General features: G+C 45.4%; 17 non-coding genes and 2 pseudogenes across 17 annotated transcripts; all 19 read right to left on the bottom strand.

The window, feature by feature from the left end:
* Positions 1 to 594: 594 nt before the first annotated feature.
* LOC141159981 (U2 spliceosomal RNA) lies at positions 595 to 785 on the bottom strand. Its single transcript, XR_012249973.1, has one exon. It is a non-coding gene; the product is annotated as a U2 spliceosomal RNA (small nuclear RNA).
* Positions 786 to 1,897: 1,112 nt separating this feature from the next.
* On the bottom strand, positions 1,898 to 2,088 carry LOC141159969 (U2 spliceosomal RNA). Its single transcript, XR_012249962.1, has one exon. It is a non-coding gene; the product is annotated as a U2 spliceosomal RNA (small nuclear RNA).
* A 1,113-nt stretch (positions 2,089 to 3,201) lies between these two features.
* On the bottom strand, positions 3,202 to 3,392 carry LOC141159958 (U2 spliceosomal RNA). The gene has a single exon (XR_012249951.1). It is a non-coding gene; the product is annotated as a U2 spliceosomal RNA (small nuclear RNA).
* Positions 3,393 to 4,507: 1,115 nt separating this feature from the next.
* On the bottom strand, positions 4,508 to 4,698 carry LOC141159774 (U2 spliceosomal RNA). Its single transcript, XR_012249772.1, has one exon. It is a non-coding gene; the product is annotated as a U2 spliceosomal RNA (small nuclear RNA).
* A 1,114-nt stretch (positions 4,699 to 5,812) lies between these two features.
* On the bottom strand, positions 5,813 to 6,003 carry LOC141159947 (U2 spliceosomal RNA). The gene has a single exon (XR_012249940.1). It is a non-coding gene; the product is annotated as a U2 spliceosomal RNA (small nuclear RNA).
* Positions 6,004 to 7,119: 1,116 nt separating this feature from the next.
* On the bottom strand, positions 7,120 to 7,310 carry LOC141159935 (U2 spliceosomal RNA). Its single transcript, XR_012249929.1, has one exon. It is a non-coding gene; the product is annotated as a U2 spliceosomal RNA (small nuclear RNA).
* A 1,115-nt stretch (positions 7,311 to 8,425) lies between these two features.
* LOC141159924 (U2 spliceosomal RNA) lies at positions 8,426 to 8,616 on the bottom strand. The gene has a single exon (XR_012249916.1). It is a non-coding gene; the product is annotated as a U2 spliceosomal RNA (small nuclear RNA).
* Positions 8,617 to 9,732: 1,116 nt separating this feature from the next.
* LOC141159912 (U2 spliceosomal RNA) lies at positions 9,733 to 9,923 on the bottom strand. The gene has a single exon (XR_012249905.1). It is a non-coding gene; the product is annotated as a U2 spliceosomal RNA (small nuclear RNA).
* A 1,117-nt stretch (positions 9,924 to 11,040) lies between these two features.
* LOC141159900 (U2 spliceosomal RNA) lies at positions 11,041 to 11,231 on the bottom strand. Its single transcript, XR_012249894.1, has one exon. It is a non-coding gene; the product is annotated as a U2 spliceosomal RNA (small nuclear RNA).
* A 1,117-nt stretch (positions 11,232 to 12,348) lies between these two features.
* On the bottom strand, positions 12,349 to 12,539 carry LOC141159888 (U2 spliceosomal RNA). Its single transcript, XR_012249882.1, has one exon. It is a non-coding gene; the product is annotated as a U2 spliceosomal RNA (small nuclear RNA).
* Positions 12,540 to 13,657: 1,118 nt separating this feature from the next.
* LOC141160101 (U2 spliceosomal RNA) lies at positions 13,658 to 13,838 on the bottom strand (annotated as a pseudogene).
* Positions 13,839 to 14,362: 524 nt separating this feature from the next.
* LOC141160373 (U2 spliceosomal RNA) lies at positions 14,363 to 14,477 on the bottom strand (annotated as a pseudogene).
* A 1,119-nt stretch (positions 14,478 to 15,596) lies between these two features.
* LOC141159877 (U2 spliceosomal RNA) lies at positions 15,597 to 15,787 on the bottom strand. The gene has a single exon (XR_012249871.1). It is a non-coding gene; the product is annotated as a U2 spliceosomal RNA (small nuclear RNA).
* Positions 15,788 to 16,899: 1,112 nt separating this feature from the next.
* On the bottom strand, positions 16,900 to 17,090 carry LOC141159866 (U2 spliceosomal RNA). The gene has a single exon (XR_012249860.1). It is a non-coding gene; the product is annotated as a U2 spliceosomal RNA (small nuclear RNA).
* Positions 17,091 to 18,207: 1,117 nt separating this feature from the next.
* Positions 18,208 to 18,398, bottom strand: LOC141157814 (U2 spliceosomal RNA). The gene has a single exon (XR_012247853.1). It is a non-coding gene; the product is annotated as a U2 spliceosomal RNA (small nuclear RNA).
* Positions 18,399 to 19,515: 1,117 nt separating this feature from the next.
* On the bottom strand, positions 19,516 to 19,706 carry LOC141159428 (U2 spliceosomal RNA). Its single transcript, XR_012249435.1, has one exon. It is a non-coding gene; the product is annotated as a U2 spliceosomal RNA (small nuclear RNA).
* A 1,115-nt stretch (positions 19,707 to 20,821) lies between these two features.
* Positions 20,822 to 21,012, bottom strand: LOC141159854 (U2 spliceosomal RNA). The gene has a single exon (XR_012249849.1). It is a non-coding gene; the product is annotated as a U2 spliceosomal RNA (small nuclear RNA).
* A 1,117-nt stretch (positions 21,013 to 22,129) lies between these two features.
* Positions 22,130 to 22,320, bottom strand: LOC141159948 (U2 spliceosomal RNA). The gene has a single exon (XR_012249941.1). It is a non-coding gene; the product is annotated as a U2 spliceosomal RNA (small nuclear RNA).
* A 1,118-nt stretch (positions 22,321 to 23,438) lies between these two features.
* LOC141159427 (U2 spliceosomal RNA) lies at positions 23,439 to 23,629 on the bottom strand. Its single transcript, XR_012249434.1, has one exon. It is a non-coding gene; the product is annotated as a U2 spliceosomal RNA (small nuclear RNA).
* Between the last annotated feature and the right edge of the window lie 907 nt (positions 23,630 to 24,536).

Below are 24,536 nucleotides of genomic sequence, written 5' to 3'. Positions count from 1 at the left end.
AAGAATGCCACAGACTAATCAACCAAACTTTTTGGGTTGGTTTCTCTTTTATAGTCTGCAGGCATTAAATGAAAGAAGTCAGTGTTCCAGCAGAGGGAGACAACGTTTCAGAAAAGGCATTGTAGCAAACCAAAAAAGAAATTTTAAGCGCAGCAGAGTAACCAGCTCACATACCTGTTAGCTCAGGTGAGTTTAAAAGGCTGCTGTTGATAACAAAGGCATTTGCTAAATAGATGGTGTGTGTGCAACAATATACTGAAAGGTCAATTATATTGTGCAGCTTATCTCACCACCTGTAGTTATTTAGGTGAAAGCTCCAAAATGCTTGCCTAATATGTCTGTTTATCCAAAAGGAAGTATAGAGGGAGAGCTAGATAGATAGCATTGCATTACATTACATGGCAATGCAATGCACAGTTGCTGAAGTTGAACCAAAATGAGCTTGTCATCTGGCTTCTGCAACTTTTAACATGAAAAATCCAATGAGGAGAAGAAAAGCAAAGCCAAAGAGTCCATCCCAAAATCCGACAAACAAGCCAAATGAACAAAAAGCATTGAATTCAATTCTTTCTGATTTTAGAAACTGCATTAAAGAAGGGGTGCACCGGTCCTGGAGATACTGCAATACCAGGTCAATGCGTGGAGTGGACAGAGCAAGCTCTTTTTCCATCTCCCTGTTCTAAAAATCCATTTAATATATGGTCCCCAGATAGGGGACGTATCAGATATTAAACTGATAAGAACAGATACTACACTTGATCTTAGCCAAAAGGCCGAGAAGCGATAACCAGAATTGGTTTCCGACTACGGTGCCACCCAAGGATTCTGAAAAGTCCATTTGTGGAGATGGCCACCTGGACTCCCGTTAAGAAGACATGCTGTCAACCTCTAGATCCCTCACATGCCTGCACTTTTCGGCTTGCTGCTGCTGCAATCCACGCGTTTTAGATCTGCATAACTCCACCTCTTTTAGCACAGTACCCTCAACCCCCGGCTGTTCCCACCCGCCTCAACACCATTGGAAGGGAGGAGAACCAATTAAGGGGGGGGGGTGGAACGAGCAGCTGTCTACCCTTAGCAGGAGGGTTGCTGATTAATTACCTTTCCTGCTGCTGCTGCTGCTGGCTGTCCAGCAGCAGACTGAAGGTGGCTGCTGCTGTGCGCAGGTATATAAAGGCTCAGAGCCTATTATGACACGCGCAGCCAGCGTTCCATTGCCACATTCCGTCTACTGCAGGCGGGATACCTGGATGGCTGAATGTCACTGAGAAGCTCACAGAGACCGCCATAAGCAACAGTTTAAAAGAATGCCACAGACTAATCAACCAAACTTTTTGGGTTGGTTTCTCTTTTATAGTCTGCAGGCATTAAATGAAAGAAGTCAGTGTTCCAGCAGAGGGAGACAACGTTTCAGAAAAGGCATTGTAGCAAACCAAAAAAGAAATTTTAAGCGCAGCAGAGTAACCAGCTCACATACCTGTTAGCTCAGGTGAGTTTAAAAGGCTGCTGTTGATAACAAGGGCATTTGCTAAATAGATGGTGTGTGTGCAACAATATACTGAAAGGTCAATTATATTGTGCAGCTTATCTCACCACCTGTAGTTATTTAGGTGAAAGCTCCAAAATGCTTGCCTAATATGTCTGTTTATCCAAAAGGAAGTATAGAGGGAGAGCTAGATAGATAGCATTGCATTAAATTACATGGCAATGCAATGCACAGTTGCTGAAGTTGAACCAAAATGAGCTTGTCATCTGGCTTCTGCAACTTTTAACATGAAAAATCCAATGAGGAGAAGAAAAGCAAAGCCAAAGAGTCCATCCCAAAATCCGACAAACAAGCCAAATGAACAAAAAGCATTGAATTAAATTCTTTCTGATTTTAGAAACTGCATTAAAGAAGGGGTGCACCGGTCCTGGAGATACTGCAATACCAGGTCAATGCGTGGAGTGGACAGAGCAAGCTCTTTTTCCATCTCCCTGTTCTAAAAATCCATTTAATATATGGTCCCCAGATAGGGGACGTATCAGATATTAAACTGATAAGAACAGATACTACACTTGATCTTAGCCAAAAGGCCGAGAAGCGATAACCAGAATTGGTTTCCGACTACGGTGCCACCCAAGGATTCTGAAAAGTCCATTTGTGGAGATGGCCACCTGGACTCCCGTTAAGAAGACATGCTGTCAACCTCTAGATCCCTCACATGCCTGCACTTTTCGGCTTGCTGCTGCTGCAATCCACGCGTTTTAGATCTGCATAACTCCACCTCTTTTAGCACAGTACCCTCAACCCCCGGCTGTTCCCACCCGCCTCAACACCGTTGGAAGGGAGGAGAACCAATTAAGGGGGGGGGGGTGGAACGAGCAGCTGTCTACCCTTAGCAGGAGGGTTGCTGATTAATTACCTCTCCTGCTGCTGCTGCTGCTGGCTGTCCAGCAGCAGACTGAAGGTGGCTGCTGCTGTGCGCAGGTATATAAAGGCTCAGAGCCTATTATGACACGCGCAGCCAGCGTTCCATTGCCACATTCCGTCTACTGCAGGCGGGATACCTGGATGGCTGAATGTCACTGAGAAGCTCACAGAGACCGCCATAAGCAACAGTTTAAAAGAATGCCACAGACTAATCAACCAAACTTTTTGGGTTGGTTTCTCTTTTATAGTCTGCAGGCATTAAATGAAAGAAGTCAGTGTTCCAGCAGAGGGAGACAACGTTTCAGAAAAGGCATTGTAGCAAACCAAAAAAGAAATTTTAAGCGCAGCAGAGTAACCAGCTCACATACCTGTTAGCTCAGGTGAGTTTAAAAGGCTGCTGTTGATAACAAGGGCATTTGCTAAATAGATGGTGTGTGTGCAACAATATACTGAAAGGTCAATTATATTGTGCAGCTTATCTCACCACCTGTAGTTATTTAGGTGAAAGCTCCAAAATGCTTGCCTAATATGTCTGTTTATCCAAAAGGAAGTATAGAGGGAGAGCTAGATAGATAGCATTGCATTACATTACATGGCAATGCAATGCACAGTTGCTGAAGTTGAACCAAAATGAGCTTGTCATCTGGCTTCTGCAACTTTTAACATGAAAAATCCAATGAGGAGAAGAAAAGCAAAGCCAAAGAGTCCATCCCAAAATCCGACAAACAAGCCAAATGAACAAAAAGCATTGAATTCAATTCTTTCTGATTTTAGAAACTGCATTAAAGAAGGGGTGCACCGGTCCTGGAGATACTGCAATACCAGGTCAATGCGTGGAGTGGACAGAGCAAGCTCTTTTTCCATCTCCCTGTTCTAAAAATCCATTTAATATATGGTCCCCAGATAGGGGACGTATCAGATATTAAACTGATAAGAACAGATACTACACTTGATCTTAGCCAAAAGGCCGAGAAGCGATAACCAGAATTGGTTTCCGACTACGGTGCCACCCAAGGATTCTGAAAAGTCCATTTGTGGAAATGGCCACCTGGACTCCCGTTAAGAAGACATGCTGTCAACCTCTAGATCCCTCACATGCCTGCACTTTTCGGCTTGCTGCTGCTGCAATCCACGCGTTTTAGATCTGCATAACTCCACCTCTTTTAGCACAGTACCCTCAACCCCCGGCTGTTCCCGCCCGCCTCAACACCGTTGGAAGGGAGGAGAACCAATTAAGGCGGGGGGGGGGTGGAACGAGCAGCTGTCTACCCTTAGCAGGAGGGTTGCTGATTAATTACCTCTCCTGCTGCTGCTGCTGCTGGCTGTCCAGCAGCAGACTGAAGGTGGCTGCTGCTGTGCGCAGGTATATAAAGGCTCAGAGCCTATTATGACACGCGCAGCCAGCGTTCCATTGCCACATTCCGTCTACTGCAGGCGGGATACCTGGATGGCTGAATGTCACTGAGAAGCTCACAGAGACCGCCATAAGCAACAGTTTAAAAGAATGCCACAGACTAATCAACCAAACTTTTTGGGTTGGTTTCTCTTTTATAGTCTGCAGGCATTAAATGAAAGAAGTCAGTGTTCCAGCAGAGGGAGACAACGTTTCAGAAAAGGCATTGTAGCAAACCAAAAAAGAAATTTTAAGCGCAGCAGAGTAACCAGCTCACATACCTGTTAGCTCAGGTGAGTTTAAAAGGCTGCTGTTGATAACAAGGGCATTTGCTAAATAGATGGTGTGTGTGCAACAATATACTGAAAGGTCAATTATATTGTGCAGCTTATCTCACCACCTGTAGTTATTTAGGTGAAAGCTCCAAAATGCTTGCCTAATATGTCTGTTTATCCAAAAGGAAGTATAGAGGGAGAGCTAGATAGATAGCATTGCATTACATTACATGGCAATGCAATGCACAGTTGCTGAAGTTGAACCAAAATGAGCTTGTCATCTGGCTTCTGCAACTTTTAACATGAAAAATCCAATGAGGAGAAGAAAAGCAAAGCCAAAGAGTCCATCCCAAAATCCGACAAACAAGCCAAATGAACAAAAAGCATTGAATTCAATTCTTTCTGATTTTAGAAACTGCATTAAAGAAGGGGTGCACCGGTCCTGGAGATACTGCAATACCAGGTCAATGCGTGGAGTGGACAGAGCAAGCTCTTTTTCCATCTCCCTGTTCTAAAAATCCATTTAATATATGGTCCCCAGATAGGGGACGTATCAGATATTAAACTGATAAGAACAGATACTACGCTTGATCTTAGCCAAAAGGCCGAGAAGCGATAACCAGAATTGGTTTCCGACTACGGTGCCACCCAAGGATTCTGAAAAGTCCATTTGTGGAGATGGCCACCTGGACTCCCGTTAAGAAGACATGCTGTCAACCTCTAGATCCCTCACATGCCTGCACTTTTCGGCTTGCTGCTGCTGCAATCCACGCGTTTTAGATCTGCATAACTCCACCTCTTTTAGCACAGTACCCTCAACTCCCGGCTGTTCCCACCCGCCTCAACACCGTTGGAAGGGAGGAGAACCAATTAAGGCGGGGGGGGGTGGAACGAGCAGCTGTCTACCCTTAGCAGGAGGGTTGCTGATTAATTACCTCTCCTGCTGCTGCTGCTGCTGGCTGTCCAGCAGCAGACTGAAGGTGGCTGCTGCTGTGCGCAGGTATATAAAGGCTCAGAGCCTATTATGACACGCGCAGCCAGCGTTCCATTGCCACATTCCGTCTACTGCAGGCGGGATACCTGGATGGCTGAATGTCACTGAGAAGCTCACAGAGACCGCCATAAGCAACAGTTTAAAAGAATGCCACAGACTAATCAACCAAACTTTTTGGGTTGGTTTTTCTTTTATAGTCTGCAGGCATTAAATGAAAGAAGTCAGTGTTCCAGCAGAGGGAGACAACGTTTCAGAAAAGGCATTGTAGCAAACCAAAAAAGAAATTTTAAGCGCAGCAGAGTAACCAGCTCACATACCTGTTAGCTCAGGTGAGTTTAAAAGGCTGCTGTTGATAACAAGGGCATTTGCTAAATAGATGGTGTGTGTGCAACAATATACTGAAAGGTCAATTATATTGTGCAGCTTATCTCACCACCTGTAGTTATTTAGGTGAAAGCTCCAAAATGCTTGCCTAATATGTCTGTTTATCCAAAAGGAAGTATAGAGGGAGAGCTAGATAGATAGCATTGCATTACATTACATGGCAATGCAATGCACAGTTGCTGAAGTTGAACCAAAATGAGCTTGTCATCTGGCTTCTGCAACTTTTAACATGAAAAATCCAATGAGGAGAAGAAAAGCAAAGCCAAAGAGTCCATCCCAAAATCCGACAAACAAGCCAAATGAACAAAGAGCATTGAATTCAATTCTTTCTGATTTTAGAAACTGCATTAAAGAAGGGGTGCACCGGTCCTGGAGATACTGCAATACCAGGTCAATGCGTGGAGTGGACAGAGCAAGCTCTTTTTCCATCTCCCTGTTCTAAAAATCCATTTAATATATGGTCCCCAGATAGGGGACGTATCAGATATTAAACTGATAAGAACAGATACTACACTTGATCTTAGCCAAAAGGCCGAGAAGCGATAACCAGAATTGGTTTCCGACTACGGTGCCACCCAAGGATTCTGAAAAGTCCATTTGTGGAGATGGCCACCTGGACTCCCGTTAAGAAGACATGCTGTCAACCTCTAGATCCCTCACATGCCTGCACTTTTCGGCTTGCTGCTGCTGCAATCCACGCGTTTTAGATCTGCATAACTCCACCTCTTTTAGCACAGTACCCTCAACCCCCGGCTGTTCCCACCCGCCTCAACACCGTTGGAAGGGAGGAGAAGCAATTAAGGCGGGGGGGTTGGTGGAACGAGCAGCTGTCTACCCTTAGCAGGAGGGTTGCTGATTAATTACCTCTCCTGCTGCTGCTGCTGCTGGCTGTCCAGCAGCAGACTGAAGGTGGCTGCTGCTGTGCGCAGGTATATAAAGGCTCAGAGCCTATTATGACACGCGCAGCCAGCGTTCCATTGCCACATTCCGTCTACTGCAGGCGGGATACCTGGATGGCTGAATGTCACTGAGAAGCTCACAGAGACCGCCATAAGCAACAGTTTAAAAGAATGCCACAGACTAATCAACCAAACTTTTTGGGTTGGTTTCTCTTTTATAGTCTGCAGGCATTAAATGAAAGAAGTCAGTGTTCCAGCAGAGGGAGACAACGTTTCAGAAAAGGCATTGTAGCAAACCAAAAAAGAAATTTTAAGCGCAGCAGAGTAACCAGCTCACATACCTGTTAGCTCAGGTGAGTTTAAAAGGCTGCTGTTGATAACAAGGGCATTTGCTAAATAGATGGTGTGTGTGCAACAATATACTGAAAGGTCAATTATATTGTGCAGCTTATCTCACCACCTGTAGTTATTTAGGTGAAAGCTCCAAAATGCTTGCCTAATATGTCTGTTTATCCAAAAGGAAGTATAGAGGGAGAGCTAGATAGATAGCATTGCATTACATTACATGGCAATGCAATGCACAGTTGCTGAAGTTGAACCAAAATGAGCTTGTCATCTGGCTTCTGCAACTTTTAACATGAAAAATCCAATGAGGAGAAGAAAAGCAAAGCCAAAGAGTCCATCCCAAAATCCGACAAACAAGCCAAATGAACAAAAAGCATTGAATTCAATTCTTTCTGATTTTAGAAACTGCATTAAAGAAGGGGTGCACCGGTCCTGGAGATACTGCAATACCAGGTCAATGCGTGGAGTGGACAGAGCAAGCTCTTTTTCCATCTCCCTGTTCTAAAAATCCATTTAATATATGGTCCCCAGATAGGGGACGTATCAGATATTAAACTGATAAGAACAGATACTACACTTGATCTTAGCCAAAAGGCCGAGAAGCGATAACCAGAATTGGTTTCCGACTACGGTGCCACCCAAGGATTCTGAAAAGTCCATTTGTGGAGATGGCCACCTGGACTCCCGTTAAGAAGACATGCTGTCAACCTTTAGATCCCTCACATGCCTGCACTTTTCGGCTTGCTGCTGCTGCAATCCACGCGTTTTAGATCTGCATAACTCCACCTCTTTTAGCACAGTACCCTCAACCCCCGGCTGTTCCCACCCGCCTCAACACCGTTGGAAGGGAGGAGAACCAATTAAGGCGGGGGGGGGGTGGAACGAGCAGCTGTCTACCCTTAGCAGGAGGGTTGCTGATTAATTACCTCTCCTGCTGCTGCTGCTGCTGGCTGTCCAGCAGCAGACTGAAGGTGGCTGCTGCTGTGCGCAGGTATATAAAGGCTCAGAGCCTATTATGACACGCGCAGCCAGCGTTCCATTGCCACATTCCGTCTACTGCAGGCGGGATACCTGGATGGCTGAATGTCACTGAGAAGCTCACAGAGACCGCCATAAGCAACAGTTTAAAAGAATGCCACAGACTAATCAACCAAACTTTTTGGGTTGGTTTCTCTTTTATAGTCTGCAGGCATTAAATGAAAGAAGTCAGTGTTCCAGCAGAGGGAGACAACGTTTCAGAAAAGGCATTGTAGCAAACCAAAAAAGAAATTTTAAGCGCAGCAGAGTAACCAGCTCACATACCTGTTAGCTCAGGTGAGTTTAAAAGGCTGCTGTTGATAACAAGGGCATTTGCTAAATAGATGGTGTGTGTGCAACAATATACTGAAAGGTCAATTATATTGTGCAGCTTATCTCACCACCTGTAGTTATTTAGGTGAAAGCTCCAAAATGCTTGCCTAATATGTCTGTTTATCCAAAAGGAAGTATAGAGGGAGAGCTAGATAGATAGCATTGCATTACATTACATGGCAATGCAATGCACAGTTGCTGAAGTTGAACCAAAATGAGCTTGTCATCTGGCTTCTGCAACTTTTAACATGAAAAATCCAATGAGGAGAAGAAAAGCAAAGCCAAAGAGTCCATCCCAAAATCCGACAAACAAGCCAAATGAACAAAAAGCATTGAATTCAATTCTTTCTGATTTTAGAAACTGCATTAAAGAAGGGGTGCACCGGTCCTGGAGATACTGCAATACCAGGTCAATGCGTGGAGTGGACAGAGCAAGCTCTTTTTCCATCTCCCTGTTCTAAAAATCCATTTAATATATGGTCCCCAGATAGGGGACGTATCAGATATTAAACTGATAAGAACAGATACTACACTTGATCTTAGCCAAAAGGCCGAGAAGCGATCACCAGAATTGGTTTCCGACTACGGTGCCACCCAAGGATTCTGAAAAGTCCATTTGTGGAGATGGCCACCTGGACTCCCGTTAAGAAGACATGCTGTCAACCTTTAGATCCCTCACATGCCTGCACTTTTCGGCTTGCTGCTGCTGCAATCCACGCGTTTTAGATCTGCATAACTCCACCTCTTTTAGCACAGTACCCTCAACCCCCAGCTGTTCCCACCCGCCTCAACACCGTTGGAAGGGAGGAGAACCAATTAAGGCGGGGGGGGGGGTGGAACGAGCAGCTGTCTACCCTTAGCAGGAGGGTTGCTGATTAATTACCTCTCCTGCTGCTGCTGCTGCTGGCTGTCCAGCAGCAGACTGAAGGTGGCTGCTGCTGTGCGCAGGTATATAAAGGCTCAGAGCCTATTATGACACGCGCAGCCAGCGTTCCATTGCCACATTCCGTCTACTGCAGGCGGGATACCTGGATGGCTGAATGTCACTGAGAATCTCACAGAGACCGCCATAAGCAACAGTTTAAAAGAATGCCACAGACTAATCAACCAAACTTTTTGGGTTGGTTTCTCTTTTATAGTCTGCAGGCATTAAATGAAAGAAGTCAGTGTTCCAGCAGAGGGAGACAACGTTTCAGAAAAGGCATTGTAGCAAACCAAAAAAGAAATTTTAAGCGCAGCAGAGTAACCAGCTCACCTACCTGTTAGCTCAGGTGAGTTTAAAAGGCTGCTGTTGATAACAAGGGCATTTGCTAAATAGATGGTGTGTGTGCAACAATATACTGAAAGGTCAATTATATTGTGCAGCTTATCTCACCACCTGTAGTTATTTAGGTGAAAGCTCCAAAATGCTTGCCTAATATGTCTGTTTATCCAAAAGGAAGTATAGAGGGAGAGCTAGATAGATAGCATTGCATTACATTACATGGCAATGCAATGCACAGTTGCTGAAGTTGAACCAAAATGAGCTTGTCATCTGGCTTCTGCAACTTTTAACATGAAAAATCCAATGAGGAGAAGAAAAGCAAAGCCAAAGAGTCCATCCCAAAATCCGACAAACAAGCCAAATGAACAAAAAGCATTGAATTCAATTCTTTCTGATTTTAGAAACTGCATTAAAGAAGGGGTGCACCGGTCCTGGAGATACTGCAATACCAGGTCAATGCGTGGAGTGGACAGAGCAAGCTCTTTTTCCATCTCCCTGTTCTAAAAATCCATTTAATATATGGTCCCCAGATAGGGGACGTATCAGATATTAAACTGATAAGAACAGATACTACACTTGATCTTAGCCAAAAGGCCGAGAAGCGATAACCAGAATTGGTTTCCGACTACGGTGCCACCCAAGGATTCTGAAAAGTCCATTTGTGGAGATGGCCACCTGGACTCCCGTTAAGAAGACATGCTGTCAACCTCTAGATCCCTCACATGCCTGCACTTTTCGGCTTGCTGCTGCTGCAATCCACGCGTTTTAGATCTGCATAACTCCACCTCTTTTAGCACAGTACCCTCAACCCCCGGCTGTTCCCACCCGCCTCAACACCGTTGGAAGGGAGGAGAACCAATTAAGGCGGGGGGGGGGGGTGGAACGAGCAGCTGTCTACCCTTAGCAGGAGGGTTGCTGATTAATTACCTCTCCTGCTGCTGCTGCTGCTGGCTGTCCAGCAGCAGACTGAAGGTGGCTGCTGCTGTGCGCAGGTATATAAAGGCTCAGAGCCTATTATGACACGCGCAGCCAGCGTTCCATTGCCACATTCCGTCTACTGCAGGCGGGATACCTGGATGGCTGAATGTCACTGAGAAGCTCACAGAGACCGCCATAAGCAACAGTTTAAAAGAATGCCACAGACTAATCAACCAAACTTTTTGGGTTGGTTTCTCTTTTATAGTCTGCAGGCATTAAATGAAAGAAGTCAGTGTTCCAGCAGAGGGAGACAACGTTTCAGAAAAGGCATTGTAGCAAACCAAAAAAGAAATTTTAAGCGCAGCAGAGTAACCAGCTCACATACCTGTTAGCTCAGGTGAGTTTAAAAGGCTGCTGTTGATAACAAGGGCATTTGCTAAATAGATGGTGTGTGTGCAACAATATACTGAAAGGTCAATTATATTGTGCAGCTTATCTCACCACCTGTAGTTATTTAGGTGAAAGCTCCAAAATGCTTGCCTAATATGTCTGTTTATCCAAAAGGAAGTATAGAGGGAGAGCTAGATAGATAGCATTGCATTACATTACATGGCAATGCAATGCACAGTTGCTGAAGTTGAACCAAAATGAGCTTGTCATCTGGCTTCTGCAACTTTTAACATGAAAAATCCAATGAGGAGAAGGAAAGCAAAGCCAAAGAGTCCATCCCAAAATCCGACAAACAAGCCAAATGAACAAAAAGCATTGAATTCAATTCTTTCTGATTTTAGAAACTGCATTAAAGAAGGGGTGCACCGGTCCTGGAGATACTGCAATACCAGGTCAATGCGTGGAGTGGACAGAGCAAGCTCTTTTTCCATCTCCCTGTTCTAAAAATCCATTTAATATATGGTCCCCAGATAGGGGACGTATCAGATATTAAACTGATAAGAACAGATACTACACTTGATCTTAGCCAAAAGGCCGAGAAGCGATAACCAGAATTGGTTTCCGACTACGGTGCCACCCAAGGATTCTGAAAAGTCCATTTGTGGAGATGGCCACCTGGACTCCCGTTAAGAAGACATGCTGTCAACCTCTAGATCCCTCACATGCCTGCACTTTTCGGCTTGCTGCTGCTGCAATCCACGCGTTTTAGATCTGCATAACTCCACCTCTTTTAGCACAGTACCCTCAACCCCCGGCTGTTCCCACCCGCCTCAACACCGTTGGAAGGGAGGAGAACCAATTAAGGCGGGGGGGGGGGGTGGAACGAGCAGCTGTCTACCCTTAGCAGGAGGGTTGCTGATTAATTACCTCTCCTGCTGCTGCTGCTGCTGGCTGTCCAGCAGCAGACTGAAGGTGGCTGCTGCTGTGCGCAGGTATATAAAGGCTCAGAGCCTATTATGACACGCGCAGCCAGCGTTCCATTGCCACATTCCGTCTACTGCAGGCGGGATACCTGGATGGCTGAATGTCACTGAGAAGCTCACAGAGACCGCCATAAGCAACAGTTTAAAAGAATGCCACAGACTAATCAACCAAACTTTTTGGGTTGGTTTCTATTTTATAGTCTGCAGGCATTAAATGAAAGAAGTCAGTGTTCCAGCAGAGGGAGACAACGTTTCAGAAAAGGCATTGTAGCAAACCAAAAAAGAAATTTTAAGCGCAGCAGAGTAACCAGCTCACATACCTGTTAGCTCAGGTGAGTTTAAAAGGCTGCTGTTGATAACAAGGGCATTTGCTAAATAGATGGTGTGTGTGCAACAATATACTGAAAGGTCAATTATATTGTGCAGCTTATCTCACCACCTGTAGTTATTTAGGTGAAAGCTCCAAAATGCTTGCCTAATATGTCTGTTTATCCAAAAGGAAGTATAGAGGGAGAGCTAGATAGATAGCATTGCATTACATTACATGGCAATGCAATGCACAGTTGCTGAAGTTGAACCAAAATGAGCTTGTCATCTGGCTTCTGCAACTTTTAACATGAAAAATCCAATGAGGAGAAGAAAAGCAAAGCCAAAGAGTCCATCCCAAAATCCGACAAACAAGCCAAATGAACAAAAAGCATTGAATTCAATTCTTTCTGATTTTAGAAACTGCATTAAAGAAGGGGTGCACCGGTCCTGGAGATACTGCAATACCAGGTCAATGCGTGGAGTGGACAGAGCAAGCTCTTTTTCCATCTCCCTGTTCTAAAAATCCATTTAATATATGGTCCCCAGATAGGGGACGTATCAGATATTAAACTGATAAGAACAGATACTACACTTGATCTTAGCCAAAAGGCCGAGAAGCGATAACCAGAATTGGTTTCCGACTACGGTGCCACCCAAGGAGTCTGAAAAGTCCATTTGTGGAGATGGCCACCTGGACTCCCGTTAAGAAGACATGCTGTCAACCTCTAGATCCCTCACATGCCTGCACTTTTCGGCTTGCTGCTGCTGCAATCCACGCGTTTTAGATCTGCATAACTCCACCTCTTTTAGCACAGTACCCTCAACCCCCGGCTGTTCCCACCCGCCTCAACACCGTTGGAAGGGAGGAGAACCAATTAAGGCGGGGGGGGGGGGGTGGAACGAGCAGCTGTCTACCCTTAGCAGGAGGGTTGCTGATTAATTACCTCTCCTGCTGCTGCTGCTGCTGGCTGTCCAGCAGCAGACTGAAGGTGGCTGCTGCTGTGCGCAGGTATATAAAGGCTCAGAGCCTATTATGACACGCGCAGCCAGCGTTCCATTGCCACATTCCGTCTACTGCAGGCGGGATACCTGGATGGCTGAATGTCACTGAGAAGCTCACAGAGACCGCCATAAGCAACAGTTTAAAAGAATGCCACAGACTAATCAACCAAACTTTTTGGGTTGGTTTCTCTTTTATAGTCTGCAGGCATTAAATGAAAGAAGTCAGTGTTCCAGCAGAGGGAGACAACGTTTCAGAAAAGGCATTGTAGCAAACCAAAAAAGAAATTTTAAGCGCAGCAGAGTAACCAGCTCACATACCTGTTAGCTCAGGTGAGTTTAAAAGGCTGCTGTTGATAACAAGGGCATTTGCTAAATAGATGGTGTGTGTGCAACAATATACTGAAAGGTCAATTATATTGTGCAGCTTATCTCACCACCTGTAGTTATTTAGGTGAAAGCTTCAAAATGCTTGCCTAATATGTCTGTTTATCCAAAAGGAAGTATAGAGGGAGAGCTAGATAGATAGCATTGCATTACATTACATGGCAATGCAATGCACAGTTGCTGAAGTTGAACCAAAATGAGCTTGTCATCTGGCTTCTGCAACTTTTAACATGAAAAATCCAATGAGGAGAAGAAAAGCAAAGCCAAAGAGTCCATCCCAAAATCCGACAAACAAGCCAAATGAACAAAAAGCATTGAATTCAATTCTTTCTGATTTTAGAAACTGCATTAAAGAAGGGGTGCACCGGTCCTGGAGATACTGCAATACCAGGTCAATGCGTGGAGTGGACAGAGCAAGCTCTTTTTCCATCTCCCTGTTCTAAAAATCCATTTAATATATGGTCCCCAGATAGGGGACGTATCAGATATTAAACTGATAAGAACAGATTTTTGATTGAAGCTGCATCCAAGGCACTGAAAAATGTGTCCGAAGTCACACCAAAACAGCGCACGAGGCGAGGATTCATGTGGACCCTTCCCGGAGGAGAGGGTCCCCAATAAACCATCCCCATCCCTCCGAGCCAGAAGGCCACAGCGAGGGTCAGGGATCTCCGATGCTCTCCCTAGCCGAAGCCGGAGAAGAGCCGTTTTCGTGCTCCCAGCTTCCATCTAGGCTGCCACCCTAGTGGAGCTGGAGCCTGTGTTGGTTTCTCAGCCCAAAGCTGACCGGACCTCCGACCGGGTTTATAAAAATTCCCCTTCCTAGCCCGGAGGCCAGGAATAGGGGGGGTTGCTCAGAAAGTATGATTGGCAAAGGTGCGGCATGCTACGAAGCCAAGTCTTTCTGGGGTTCCCAGTCCCAGTAAGCTTGGACTCCCACCAGGGCGCCTACTCCTGGGGCACATTGCTCCAAAGCCCTCACACTTACCCAGCCTAGTGATTTCGATCCTGGAGGGCCATGTTTTCCATCAGATAACTCTATGAGCCACCTGGCGTACTAACAAGTGCACCAAACCAGTGTGTAATATGCATCAATTTACTAGGGCAGCCCAAGGACAAAACTGCATTTCAAAAGATACTACACTTGATCTTAGCCAAAAGGCCGAGAAGCGATAACCAGAATTGGTTTCCGACTACGGTGCCACCCAAGGATTCTGAAAAGTCCATTTGTGGAGATGGCCACCTGGACTCCCGTTAAGAAGACATGCTGTCAACCTCTAGATCCCTCACATGCCTGCACTTTTCGGCTTGCTGCTGCTGCAATCCACGCGTTTTAGATCTGCATAACTCCACCTCTTTTAGCACAGTACCCTCAACCCCCGGCTGTTCCCACCCGCCTCAACACCATTGGAAGGGAGGAGAACCAATTAAGGCGGGGGGGGGGGGGGTGGAACGAGCAGCTGTCTACCCTTAGCAGGAGGGTTGCTGATTAATTACCTCTCCTGCTGCTGCTGCTGCTGGCTGTCCAGCAGCAGACTGAAGGTGGCTGCTGCTGTGCGCAGGTATATAAAGGCTCAGAGCCTATTATGACACGCGCAGCCAGCGTTCCATTGCCACATTCCGTCTACTGCAGGCGGGATACCTGGATGGCTGAATGTCACTGAGAAGCTCACAGAGACCGCCATAAGCAACAGTTTAAAAGAATGCCACAGACTAATCAACCAAACTTTTTGGGTTGGTTTCTCTTTTATAGTCTGCAGGCATTAAATGAAAGAAGTCAGTGTTCCAGCAGAGGGAGACAACGTTTCAGAAAAGGCATTGTAGCAAACCAAAAAAGAAATTTTAAGCGCAGCAGAGTAACCAGCTCACATACCTGTTAGCTCAGGTGAGTTTAAAAGGCTGCTGTTGATAACAAGGGCATTTGCTAAATAGATGGTGTGTGTGCAACAATATACTGAAAGGTCAATTATATTGTGCAGCTTATCTCACCACCTGTAGTTATTTAGGTGAAAGCTCCAAAATGCTTGCCTAATATGTCTGTTTATCCAAAAGGAAGTATAGAGGGAGAGCTAGATAGATAGCATTGCATTACATTACATGGCAATGCAATGCACAGTTGCTGAAGTTGAACCAAAATGAGCTTGTCATCTGGCTTCTGCAACTTTTAACATGAAAAATCCAATGAGGAGAAGAAAAGCAAAGCCAAAGAGTCCATCCCAAAATCCGACAAACAAGCCAAATGAACAAAAAGCATTGAATTCAATTCTTTCTGATTTTAGAAACTGCATTAAAGAAGGGGTGCACCGGTCCTGGAGATACTGCAATACCAGGTCAATGCGTGGAGTGGACAGAGCAAGCTCTTTTTCCATCTCCCTGTTCTAAAAATCCATTTAATATATGGTCCCCAGATAGGGGACGTATCAGATATTAAACTGATAAGAACAGATACTACACTTGATCTTAGCCAAAAGGCCGAGAAGCGATAACCAGAATTGGTTTCCGACTACGGTGCCACCCAAGGATTCTGAAAAGTCCATTTGTGGAGATGGCCACCTGGACTCCCGTTAAGAAGACATGCTGTCAACCTCTAGATCCCTCACATGCCTGCACTTTTCGGCTTGCTGCTGCTGCAATCCACGCGTTTTAGATCTGCATAACTCCACCTCTTTTAGCACAGTACCCTCAACCCCCGGCTGTTCCCACCCGCCTCAACACCGTTGGAAGGGAGGAGAACCAATTAAGGCGGGGGGGGGGTGGAACGAGCAGCTGTCTACCCTTAGCAGGAGGGTTGCTGATTAATTACCTCTCCTGCTGCTGCTGCTGGCTGTCCAGCAGCAGACTGAAGGTGGCTGCTGCTGTGCGCAGGTATATAAAGGCTCAGAGCCTATTATGACACGCGCATCCAGCGTTCCATTGCCACATTCCGTCTACTGCAGGCGGGATACCTGGATGGCTGAATGTCACTGAGAAGCTCACAGAGACCGCCATAAGCAACAGTTTAAAAGAATGCCACAGACTAATCAACCAAACTTTTTGGGTTGGTTTCTCTTTTATAGTCTGCAGGCATTAAATGAAAGAAGTCAGTGTTCCAGCAGAGGGAGACAACGTTTCAGAAAAGGCATTGTAGCAAACCAAAAAAGAAATTTTAAGCGCAGCAGAGTAACCAGCTCACATACCTGTTAGCTCAGGTGAGTTTAAAAGGCTGCTGTTGATAACAAGGGCATTTGCTAAATAGATGGTGTGTGTGCAACAATATACTGAAAGGTCAATTATATTGTGCAGCTTATCTCACCACCTGTAGTTATTTAGGTGAAAGCTCCAAAATGCTTGCCTAATATGTCTGTTTATCCAAAAGGAAGTATAGAGGGAGAGCTAGATAGATAGCATTGCATTACATTACATGGCAATGCAATGCACAGTTGCTGAAGTTGAACCAAAATGAGCTTGTCATCTGGCTTCTGCAACTTTTAACATGAAAAATCCAATGAGGAGAAGAAAAGCAAAGCCAAAGAGTCCATCCCAAAATCCGACAAACAAGCCAAATGAACAAAAAGCATTGAATTCAATTCTTTCTGATTTTAGAAACTGCATTAAAGAAGGGGTGCACCGGTCCTGGAGATACTGCAATACCAGGTCAATGCGTGGAGTGGACAGAGCAAGCTCTTTTTCCATCTCCCTGTTCTAAAAATCCATTTAATATATGGTCCCCAGATAGGGGACGTATCAGATATTAAACTGATAAGAACAGATACTACACTTGATCTTAGCCAAAAGGCCGAGAAGCGATAACCAGAATTGGTTTCCGACTACGGTGCCACCCAAGGATTCTGAAAAGTCCATTTGTGGAGATGGGCACCCGGACTCCCGTTAAGAAGACATGCTGTCAACCTCTAGATCCCTCACATGCCTGCACTTTTCGGCTTGCTGCTGCTGCAATCCACGCGTTTTAGATCTGCATAACTCCACCTCTTTTAGCACAGTACCCTCAACCCCCGGCTGTTCCCACCCGCCTCAACACCGTTGGAAGGGAGGAGAACCAATTAAGGCGGGGGGGGGGGGTGGAACGAGCAGCTGTCTACCCTTAGCAGGAGGGTTGCTGATTAATTACCTCTCCTGCTGCTGCTGCTGCTGGCTGTCCAGCAGCAGACTGAAGGTGGCTGCTGCTGTGCGCAGGTATATAAAGGCTCAGAGCCTATTATGACACGCGCAGCCAGCGTTCCATTGCCACATTCCGTCTACTGCAGGCGGGATACCTGGATGGCTGAATGTCACTGAGAAGCTCACAGAGACCGCCATAAGCAACAGTTTAAAAGAATGCCACAGACTAATCAACCAAACTTTTTGGGTTGGTTTCTCTTTTATAGTCTGCAGGCATTAAATGAAAGAAGTCAGTGTTCCAGCAGAGGGAGACAACGTTTCAGAAAAGGCATTGTAGCAAACCAAAAAAGAAATTTTAAGCGCAGCAGAGTAACCAGCTCACATGCCTGTTAGCTCAGGTGAGTTTAAAAGGCTGCTGTTGATAACAAGGGCATTTGCTAAATAGATGGTGTGTGTGCAACAATATACTGAAAGGTCAATTATATTGTGCAGCTTATCTCACCACCTGTAGTTATTTAGGTGAAAGCTCCAAAATGCTTGCCTAATATGTCTGTTTATCCAAAAGGAAGTATAGAGGGAGAGCTAGATAGATAGCATTGCATTACATTACATGGCAATGCAATGCACAGTTGCTGAAGTTGAACCAAAATGAGCTTGTCATCTGGCTTCTGCAACTTTTAACATGAAAAATCCAATGAGGAGAAGAAAAGCAAAGCCAAAGAGTCCATCCCAAAATCCGACAAACAAGCCAAATGAACAAAAAGCATTGAATTCAATTCTTTCTGATTTTAGAAACTGCATTAAAGAAGGGGTGCACCGGTCCTGGAGATACTGCAATACCAGGTCAATGCGTGGAGTGGATAGAGCAAGCTCTTTTTCCATCTCCCTGTTCTAAAAATCCATTTAATATATGGTCCCCAGATAGGGGACGTATCAGATATTAAACTGATAAGAACAGATACTACACTTGATCTTAGCCAAAAGGCCGAGAAGCGATAACCAGAATTGGTTTCCGACTACGGTGCCACCCAAGGATTCTGAAAAGTCCATTTGTGGAGATGGGCACCCGGACTCCCGTTAAGAAGACATGCTGTCAACCTCTAGATCCCTCACATGCCTGCACTTTTCGGCTTGCTGCTGCTGCAATCCACGCGTTTTAGATCTGCATAACTCCACCTCTTTTAGCACAGTACCCTCAACCCCCGGCTGTTCCCACCCGCCTCAACACCGTTGGAAGGGAGGAGAACCAATTAAGGCGGGGGGGGGGGGTGGAACGAGCAGCTGTCTACCCTTAGCAGGAGGGTTGCTGATTAATTACCTCTCCTGCTGCTGCTGCTGCTGGCTGTCCAGCAGCAGACTGAAGGTGGCTGCTGCTGTGCGCAGGTATATAAAGGCTCAGAGCCTATTATGACACGCGCAGCCAGCGTTCCATTGCCACATTCCGTCTACTGCAGGCGGGATACCTGGATGGCTGAATGTCACTGAGAAGCTCACAGAGACCGCCATAAGCAACAGTTTAAAAGAATGCCACAGACTAATCAACCAAACTTTTTGGGTTGGTTTCTCTTTTATAGTCTGCAGGCATTAAATGAAAGAAGTCAGTGTTCCAGCAGAGGGAGACAACGTTTCAGAAAAGGCATTGTAGCAAACCAAAAAAGAAATTTTAAGCGCAGCAGAGTAACCAGCTCACATGCCTGTTAGCTCAGGTGAGTTTAAAAGGCTGCTGTTGATAACAAGGGCATTTGCTAAATAGATGGTGTGTGTGCAACAATATACTGAAAGGTCAATTATATTGTGCAGCTTATCTCACCACCTGTAGTTATTTAGGTGAAAGCTCCAAAATGCTTGCCTAATATGTCTGTTTATCCAAAAGGAAGTATAGAGGGAGAGCTAGATAGATAGCATTGCATTACATTACATGGCAATGCAATGCACAGTTGCTGAAGTTGAACCAAAATGAGCTTGTCATCTGGCTTCTGCAACTTTTAACATGAAAAATCCAATGAGGAGAAGAAAAGCAAAGCCAAAGAGTCCATCCCAAAATCCGACAAACAAGCCAAATGAACAAAAAGCATTGAATTCAATTCTTTCTGATTTTAGAAACTGCATTAAAGAAGGGGTGCATCGGTCCTGGAGATACTGCAATACCAGGTCAATGCGTGGAGTGGACAGAGCAAGCTCTTTTTCCATCTCCCTGTTCTAAAAATCCATTTAATATATGGTCCCCAGATAGGGGACGTATCAGATATTAAACTGATAAGAACAGATACTACACTTGATCTTAGCCAAAAGGCCGAGAAGCGATAACCAGAATTGGTTTCCGACTACGGTGCCACCCAAGGATTCTGAAAAGTCCATTTGTGGAGATGGCCACCTGGACTCCCGTTAAGAAGACATGCTGTCAACCTCTAGATCCCTCACATGCCTGCACTTTTCGGCTTGCTGCTGCTGCAATCCACGCGATTTAGATCTGCATAACTCCACCTCTTTTAGCACAGTACCCTCAACCCCCGGCTGTTCCCACCCGCCTCAACACCGTTGGAAGGGAGGAGAACCAATTAAGGCGGGGGGGGGGTGGAACGAGCAGCTGTCTACCCTTAGCAGGAGGGTTGCTGATTAATTACCTCTCCTGCTGCTGCTGCTGCTGGCTGTCCAGCAGCAGACTGAAGGTGGCTGCTGCTGTGCGCAGGTATATAAAGGCTCAGAGCCTATTATGACACGCGCAGCCAGCGTTCCATTGCCACATTCCGTCTACTGCAGGCGGGATACCTGGATGGCTGAATGTCACTGAGAAGCTCACAGAGACCGCCATAAGCAACAGTTTAAAAGAATGCCACAGACTAATCAACCAAACTTTTTGGGTTGGTTTCTCTTTTATAGTCTGCAGGCATTAAATGAAAGAAGTCAGTGTTCCAGCAGAGGGAGACAACGTTTCAGAAAAGGCATTGTAGCAAACCAAAAAAGAAATTTTAAGCGCAGCAGAGTAACCAGCTCACATACCTGTTAGCTCAGGTGAGTTTAAAAGGCTGCTGTTGATAACAAGGGCATTTGCTAAATAGATGGTGTGTGTGCAACAATATACTGAAAGGTCAATTATATTGTGCAGCTTATCTCACCACCTGTAGTTATTTAGGTGAAAGCTCCAAAATGCTTGCCTAATATGTCTGTTTATCCAAAAGGAAGTATAGAGGGAGAGCTAGATAGATAGCATTGCATTACATTACATGGCAATGCAATGCACAGTTGCTGAAGTTGAACCAAAATGAGCTTGTCATCTGGCTTCTGCAACTTTTAACATGAAAAATCCAATGAGGAGAAGAAAAGCAAAGCCAAAGAGTCCATCCCAAAATCCGACAAACAAGCCAAATGAACAAAAAGCATTGAATTCAATTCTATCTGATTTTAGAAACTGCATTAAAGAAGGGGTGCACCGGTCCTGGAGATACTGCAATACCAGGTCAATGCGTGGAGTGGACAGAGCAAGCTCTTTTTCCATCTCCCTGTTCTAAAAATCCATTTAATATATGGTCCCCAGATAGGGGACGTATCAGATATTAAACTGATAAGAACAGATACTACACTTGATCTTAGCCAAAAGGCCGAGAAGCGATAACCAGAATTGGTTTCCGACTACGGTGCCACCCAAGGATTCTGAAAAGTCCATTTGTGGAGATGGCCACCTGGACTCCCGTTAAGAAGACATGCTGTCAACCTCTAGATCCCTCACATGCCTGCACTTTTCGGCTTGCTGCTGCTGCAATCCACGCGTTTTAGATCTGCATAACTCCACCTCTTTTAGCACAGTACCCTCAACCCCCGGCTGTTCCCACCCGCCTCAACACCGTTGGAAGGGAGGAGAACCAATTAAGGCGGGGGGGGGGGGTGGAACGAGCAGCTGTCTACCCTTAGCAGGAGGGTTGCTGATTAATTACCTCTCCTGCTGCTGCTGCTGCTGGCTGTCCAGCAGCAGACTGAAGGTGGCTGCTGCTGTGCGCAGGTATATAAAGGCTCAGAGCCTATTATGACACGCGCAGCCAGCGTTCCATTGCCACATTCCGTCTACTGCAGGCGGGATACCTGGATGGCTGAATGTCACTGAGAAGCTCACAGAGACCGCCATAAGCAACAGTTTAAAAGAATGCCACAGACTAATCAACCAAACTTTTTGGGTTGGTTTCTCTTTTATAGTCTGCAGGCATTAAATGAAAGAAGTCAGTGTTCCAGCAGAGGGAGACAACGTTTCAGAAAAGGCATTGTAGCAAACCAAAAAAGAAATTTTAAGCGCAGCAGAGTAACCAGCTCACATACCTGTTAGCTCAGGTGAGTTTAAAAGGCTGCTGTTGATAACAAGGGCATTTGCTAAATAGATGGTGTGTGTGCAACAATATACTGAAAGGTCAATTATATTGTGCAGCTTATCTCACCACCTGTAGTTATTTAGGTGAAAGCTCCAAAATGCTTGCCTAATATGTCTGTTTATCCAAAAGGAAGTATAGAGGGAGAGCTAGATAGATAGCATTGCATTACATTACATGGCAATGCAATGCACAGTTGCTGAAGTTGAACCAAAATGAGCTTGTCATCTGGCTTCTGCAACTTTTAACATGAAAAATCCAATGAGGAGAAGAAAAGCAAAGCCAAAGAGTCCATCCCAAAATCCGACAAACAAGCCAAATGAACAAAAAGCATTGAATTCAATTCTTTCTGATTTTAGAAACTGCATTAAAGAAGGGGTGCACCGGTCCTGGAGATACTGCAATACCAGGTCAATGCGTGGAGTGGACAGAGCAAGCTCTTTTTCCATCTCCCTGTTCTAAAAATCCATTTAATATATGGTCCGCAGATAGGGGACGTATCAGATATTAAACTGATAAGAACAGATACTACACTTGATCTTAGCCAAAAGGCCGAGAAGCGATAACCAGAATTGGTTTCCGACTACGGTGCCACCCAAGGATTCTGAAAAGTCCATTTGTGGAGATGGCCACCTGGACTCCCGTTAAGAAGACATGCTGTCAACCTCTAGATCCCTCACATGCCTGCACTTTTCGGCTTGCTGCTGCTGCAATCCACGCGTTTTAGATCTGCATAACTCCACCTCTTTTAGCACAGTACCCTCAACCCCCGGCTGTTCCCACCCGCCTCAACACCGTTGGAAGGGAGGAGAACCAATTAAGGCGGGGGGGGGGGGGTGGAACGAGCAGCTGTCTACCCTTAGCAGGAGGGTTGCTGATTAATTACCTCTCCTGCTGCTGCTGCTGCTGGCTGTCCAGCAGCAGACTGAAGGTGGCTGCTGCTGTGCGCAGGTATATAAAGGCTCAGAGCCTATTATGACACGCGCAGCCAGCGTTCCATTGCCACATTCCGTCTACTGCAGGCGGGATACCTGGATGGCTGAATGTCACTGAGAAGCTCACAGAGACCGCCATAAGCAACAGTTTAAAAGAATGCCACAGACTAATCAACCAAACTTTTTGGGTTGGTTTCTCTTTTATAGTCTGCAGGCATTAAATGAAAGAAGTCAGTGTTCCAGCAGAGGGAGACAACGTTTCAGAAAAGGCATTGTAGCAAACCAAAAAAGAAATTTTAAGCGCAGCAGAGTAACCAGCTCACATACCTGTTAGCTCAGGTGAGTTTAAAAGGCTGCTGTTGATAACAAGGGCATTTGCTAAATAGATGGTGTGTGTGCAACAATATACTGAAAGGTCAATTATATTGTGCAGCTTATCTCACCACCTGTAGTTATTTAGGTGAAAGCTCCAAAATGCTTGCCTAATATGTCTGTTTATCCAAAAGGAAGTATAGAGGGAGAGCTAGATAGATAGCATTGCATTACATTACATGGCAATGCAATGCACAGTTGCTGAAGTTGAACCAAAATGAGCTTGTCATCTGGCTTCTGCAACTTTTAACATGAAAAATCCAATGAGGAGAAGAAAAGCAAAGCCAAAGAGTCCATCCCAAAATCCGACAAACAAGCCAAATGAACAAAAAGCATTGAATTCAATTCTTTCTGATTTTAGAAACTGCATTAAAGAAGGGGTGCATCGGTCCTGGAGATACTGCAATACCAGGTCAATGCGTGGAGTGGACAGAGCAAGCTCTTTTTCCATCTCCCTGTTCTAAAAATCCATTTAATATATGGTCCCCAGATAGGGGACGTATCAGATATTAAACTGATAAGAACAGATACTACACTTGATCTTAGCCAAAAGGCCGAGAAGCGATAACCAGAATTGGTTTCCGACTACGGTGCCACCCAAGGATTCTGAAAAGTCCATTTGTGGAGATGGCCACCTGGACTCCCGTTAAGAAGACATGCTGTCAACCTCTAGATCCCTCACATGCCTGCACTTTTCGGCTTGCTGCTGCTGCAATCCACGCGATTTAGATCTGCATAACTCCACCTCTTTTAGCACAGTACCCTCAACCCCCGGCTGTTCCCACCCGCCTCAACACCGTTGGAAGGGAGGAGAACCAATTAAGGCGGGGGGGGGGTGGAACGAGCAGCTGTCTACCCTTAGCAGGAGGGTTGCTGATTAATTACCTCTCCTGCTGCTGCTGCTGCTGGCTGTCCAGCAGCAGACTGAAGGTGGCTGCTGCTGTGCGCAGGTATATAAAGGCTCAGAGCCTATTATGACACGCGCAGCCAGCGTTCCATTGCCACATTCCGTCTACTGCAGGCGGGATACCTGGATGGCTGAATGTCACTGAGAAGCTCACAGAGACCGCCATAAGCAACAGTTTAAAAGAATGCCACAGACTAATCAACCAAACTTTTTGGGTTGGTTTCTCTTTTATAGTCTGCAGGCATTAAATGAAAGAAGTCAGTGTTCCAGCAGAGGGAGACAACGTTTCAGAAAAGGCATTGTAGCAAACCAAAAAAGAAATTTTAAGCGCAGCAGAGTAACCAGCTCACATACCTGTTAGCTCAGGTGAGTTTAAAAGGCTGCTGTTGATAACAAGGGCATTTGCTAAATAGATGGTGTGTGTGCAACAATATACTGAAAGGTCAATTATATTGTGCAGCTTATCTCACCACCTGTAGTTATTTAGGTGAAAGCTCCAAAATGCTTGCCTAATATGTCTGTTTATCCAAAAGGAAGTATAGAGGGAGAGCTAGATAGATAGCATT

This window comes from Phyllobates terribilis, unplaced genomic scaffold (assembly GCF_046119375.1).
Source record: "Phyllobates terribilis strain yellow unplaced genomic scaffold, ASM4611937v1 Scaffold_8__6_contigs__length_399053987, whole genome shotgun sequence".
Taxonomy (NCBI): domain Eukaryota; kingdom Metazoa; phylum Chordata; class Amphibia; order Anura; family Dendrobatidae; genus Phyllobates; species Phyllobates terribilis.
The sequence above is the reverse complement of the archived record's forward strand: the minus strand, read 5'-3'. Positions and strand labels throughout refer to the sequence as shown.